This window comes from Canis aureus, chromosome 10, assembly GCF_053574225.1.
Source record: "Canis aureus isolate CA01 chromosome 10, VMU_Caureus_v.1.0, whole genome shotgun sequence".
Taxonomy (NCBI): domain Eukaryota; kingdom Metazoa; phylum Chordata; class Mammalia; order Carnivora; family Canidae; genus Canis; species Canis aureus.
In genome coordinates, this window is record NC_135620.1 from 48,168,232 (window position 1) to 48,173,043 (window position 4,812).

The 4,812-nt window shown below is 34.9% G+C and overlaps 1 protein-coding gene across 11 annotated transcripts in view; it reads right to left on the minus strand.

Annotated features, from left to right (window-relative positions):
* LINGO2 (leucine rich repeat and Ig domain containing 2) overlaps positions 1-4,812 on the minus strand; it is a 1,132,704-nt gene that overhangs the window by 460,211 nt on the left and 667,681 nt on the right. The window lies entirely within an intron of this gene.

Sequence of the window (4,812 nt, forward strand, 5' to 3'; positions counted from 1 at the left end):
AACCACTGAGCCACCCAGGGATCCCCTCAACAAACATGTATTAAATCAATGCCTCTTCAATCCCCTGAAGCACCTACAAGGGTGATTTAGACAATCTGCATATTGCTTCCATTGAGTTAGATGTACGAGTTTGATTCCCAAAAACACCAGAAAGAACTCTGAATAAGTAGTCCCCAAGGTGACAGAGGAGGGACAGTGTTCTCCTACAATGTGTATGTATGTGCATGCACAGGCATGTGTGTGTAATTTTAGGTATTCGTTGCAACTCTTAAAGGCTCATATGCTTCATTTCAATGCTGACTGACTGACTGATTGAGAACAGCTGCCTGGAGTACAATATAGAAAAAGATCTTGATGTTGATTGTAGTCTTGACGGAAGAGGACCCTGGTTACGGTGTTGGCCATGTGAATGAGGTGGGTGAAAGGCATCAACTGTGTTTTTACAGTTTATCATCCCAGGACCAACAGGTAAAATTCAAGCTTACCATTACGGCATACAAGATGCATATTTCATATTGCATCCTATGTTCTGGCATAGTACAAAGGAGAAGGCACTTACAGTTTATGTGCCATATTCTTTCATATCTTAGAGACTTTATTCACACAACTTCCTTTTTCGGGGATAATTTATTTCTCATTCCAACATCATTCTCCCAGAGAAAATCTTATCTTTCAAGATTGAACTCAGACTTCTGATATCACTAGACTGTAAATACATCTGACTTATTCTGTTACCCTATATTACTCTATAGAGGACTTTAGCATACTATTATATAATAAATGGCTTTGTTTGCATTCACTATCACATTAGTGATCTCTTTCTGGGCAATAAATCTGCCCTAAAACTTAATAGCCTAAAAGGTTCGCTCAGTTGATGGTTCTGGCTCAATGTCTTTTAAGTTTGTGGTCAAAGTGTCAACCAGGGCTGTAGTCATTTCAAGACTTGGTGGAGGCTGAAAGATCCAGTCCCTAGCTTACTCATATGGCCTCAGTTTCTTTTATGCCATTGGACTGAGGACCTCAGTTCTTCACTCTACCAGGCGATCCCTCTTCGTTGGGATTCTCACACATGGCAACTTGCTTACCCTTGTGCAAGTGATCCAAGAAAAAGAAAGAAACCCCAAGGCAGAAGTTATAGTCCTTTGAATAATCTAAGCTCAGGTATGATATCCCATCACATGTCACATTCTATTCATTAGAAGCAAGTTAGTAAGTTTAGCCCACACTTAAGGGAAAGAGATTACACGTGGGCATGAATACTGTATCAGGAATCATTACCTGTCATCTAAGAGTCAGCCTACCACATATAGTATCTACCGTAACTGGACTGAAACTAAAATTAATTTTTCTGTGTTTCTCCATCATCTGCCTCATGTCTGGTATAGTAAACACTGAAAAAAGGAAGAAGAAAGGGTAGGAGAAAGAGACCGTGAGAGTCATCAAAGTCAAATTATGAATTATATCCCTTAAACAGTTGGAAATGACTGATCTATAAAACTATTGTTTGGAGGAAAAAAACACTTTTAATATCTTAGCCAAGATTTAAATTCATGCAATTTCTAGTAATGTGGACCTTGATTACATAATTTAACAGAAAAAGAAAGTGTAGCTTAAAAACTGTTACATAGATCTGGAAAATAATCTGAAGTTAGAAATAAAAGACCATTTATGTTCATTCTCCAAGTTCATGGAGGCTTCTTGCAGTATATTTTGTGACTCTTCCAAAAGGCCCTGTGGCTGAAACACTGACATTTATAGATAGATGCAGTTTTATGTAATAAACAGAAGTTCAATTAACTTAAATGGACTATCTGAAATGTTTCATCCAAAGTGAATTCTAATTTAGGCTGATTTCTCCTCAAATGCAAGATGGAAAAGTGTCCAGGCTCTTGCTTCAAAATATTTGATGTGACTCCCCTCTCCTTTGAAATATAGCTCTTATTCACACACTCCATCTTTCTTCTTAAACATGTAGATGATGGGAAAACACAAGTAATTAAAATCTGATCCCTGCTCTCAGAATCCAGTGTACACAGACCCAAATAGCCATCTAACCACATAGCCATAATATAACACGAATGTACTATAATGTGAAATAGTATCGTGTTTGCATAATATACAAAGTACTGTAGGATCATAGGAAAATGGTGATTATCCTTGCCTGTTAGTAGTCAGAAGGTCACACATATAAGATATGATATAGACCTTTATAAATCCAAAAGAAAGTATACAGTAGCTTGCCATCTCTTTTAAAAGGAAGAAGTAATAGGAAGAAGATGATTTAGTTATGAGTCAAACTTCCTGAAACATTTACTGAATTTTACTAACAGGCCAATTTGACTTTAAAAGATATGCTTTGAGCCAAAATTGTACTGGATTTCAATAAATTATTCTGTCTTAATCACATCCATTTACTTAGGAAAATAACAAAATATTTACTATTTCACATAAAATAGGAGCATTTCAATTGCAATTTCAGGAAAAAGAAAAGGAAATGATGACAAAAAAAATCACAAAGCAAAACTTTCCTTGTCACAGCTCAGAGAGGCAACCATAATAGTCTCCAATTCAGTTTAACTGTGATTGATTTTGTAGCAATATAAATGTACAAACAATAAATTTATTCACATGAGTTAATTTGATTATAGCTTCAGAAATAATAAAGGACAGTTTGAATGCTTTCAGACCTGAATTCTGTCTCCATTTTCTTTGCATTTATGGTCACATTAATCATGAGAGTAGAATAGGAAAATGTTCTAAGATACACTTTAACTATATTAATTGCACTTTTAAGATAAAGGATTCTGATATTTGTATTTAATTATGATTAATTTCCATAATAGAATATTGCATATAAAAGAGATGTTAACTTCATCTTAACTATATTTTCAACTTACCAGCCAAATATAGTGAAGATTAATCACAATCAATTTCATTCACAGAAAACAAATGTTGTATGAAGTCTTACTTGAATTTCTAGAGAATTCTAGAGAGAGTTGGAACAGGTGAGATGTGACACTATATAACCCAGTAAGAATATGTATTTTTTATTCCAATCTTGATTCTCTTGAAAAAAATCTGGGGGTAGGAAGAACTAGACAACAGTTTAGCTTTCTTAGAAATAACTTTTTAGCATCAAAATGTCTATTATTTCTCTGAAATAGCAGTAAATTACAAAGAGGTGGAATGGGTAAAATGGTTGAATAAAATTTAGCATTGGGATTTAGCAAGTAGATCACATGTAATCTTGAAGACTTTCTAAATTAAAAAAGTCCAAGCTAGTTATCTCTGTCCTCCCCACCTAGTTACATACTCCATACCTATAAATGGGAAGATCTAGGCCACTGGACATAGAGACTAGTCCCTACAGCTCTTTTCTTTCTTATTTATTCCACGGATAGCATTTGGAAAGCTCTATGTTGGGTACTGTGCTGTGTCGGATTGGTCTCTCTACTTAAGGTTTTATGACCTAGCAAGAGGAGACAGAACCCATTAAGCATAAGATTGTGCTGGTGAAAAGGAGGGAACAGATTTGAGATCTATTTCTAAAAGCGAATGGAGTAATCTTGATTTGAGACATAAGAAATGCTATTTTTGTTTTCTTCTTGCATTTGGCTTCTATCAAGCTGGAGGTCTTCTGTTTCAACATTCTCCATCAATGCCCTACTTTCTTCTGCTCTCTGGTCCAAAATTTTCAACATATTGTCTTCAAATGGGAAAGTTAAAACAAACAGATACAAATGTTTCTCTTTGCTTCTTCTCTGATCCATCATGTGAACCCACTTTTATTTTATTCTCTAAGTTCATTCATAGCCTAGATATTCGTTTTCTCCATTCTTTTAAAAATGCTTATTGGCCTTTCTTTTTTCTATGTAAATGTTCAAATATTTACACAAAAGAAAAAAGACGGGTGGAAAAGCATTGGTATAATCAACAAAGAATATATTTTACCATTCTATGGATGGTTTAGACCATTCTATACTCTCTCTTGAACAAATGTAACCTCTACATTTTTCTTTTTTTTTTAAATATTTTATTTCTTTATTAATGAGACACAGAGAGAGAAAGAGAGAAAGAGAGAGAAAGAGAGAGGCAGAGACACAGGCAGAGGGAGAAGCAGGCTCCATGCAGGGAGCTCCGCCCGGGACTTGATCCCAGGTCTCCGGAATCATGCCCTGGGCTGAAGGCGGCGCTAAACCGCTGAGCCACCCGGGCTGCCCTACATTTTTCTTTTCTCACACTTTCACTCACTTTTATTTTTTTTTTATTTTTTTATTTTTTTTTTTCACTTTTAAAATGTATTCCCCTTTATCAGTGCTGACATTTTTTTCTTTGGCAAATTTGACTTTTGGGAAAAGGAGCATATCACATGCAGAATTTTTTTTACAGTTTAAAACATAGGGTGACTATTTGATTCATAAATATTAAAACAAAACCACTAAAAAGAAGAAATAATTAGGCACTAGAGACCAAATTCTATAGGATATAAGTACTAAATGCTAAATGAATTAATGGGAAAACTTTTAAATTTTATTGTAAAGTAACTCAACTCTTACTTATAAGTCATTTTAACTAGGTTTCATAATTTGATGATCAAGAAGTTTTAGGACTGGGTAACCTAAGAATTACTTGTGTCACATCTATAACAGGGATATCAATATGCATAAGAAGTAGCGTTATTGTGCTTTGCTAACCAGGAAAACTCCTAAAGTAGGAAAAGCTGCAATGTCTCATCTCCCAAGTCTATGGAAATGTTAAATGAGACAATGAATAAAAGAGGAGTGGTCCACATAACTTCTCACAAGCTCAACT